We start from the raw sequence: 245 nt of genomic DNA, 5'->3' as shown, positions 1-245 counted from the left end.
ATAAGTAATATAAAAAATCTGACTATTGAAAAATATTTAATAATGTTTTCTTTCTATCATTCATTATCAATGGGGCCGCGGGGATAATGTTGGGTCGGACTAACTTACGACAGCATCTAATTCGATATCGCTGTTCCTTGAAGAATTCACTGATATTTTCTATCCGTAGCTCACTTAAGGTCAGAGCCAATTGTACAGGACGATCCAGATTCTTGATTATATTTTGTTAGTAAGAATATGATTCT

Source organism: Penaeus monodon, chromosome 15 (assembly GCF_015228065.2).
Source record: "Penaeus monodon isolate SGIC_2016 chromosome 15, NSTDA_Pmon_1, whole genome shotgun sequence".
Taxonomy (NCBI): Eukaryota; Metazoa; Arthropoda; class Malacostraca; order Decapoda; family Penaeidae; genus Penaeus; species Penaeus monodon.
The sequence above is the reverse complement of the archived record's forward strand: the minus strand, read 5'-3'. Positions refer to the sequence as shown.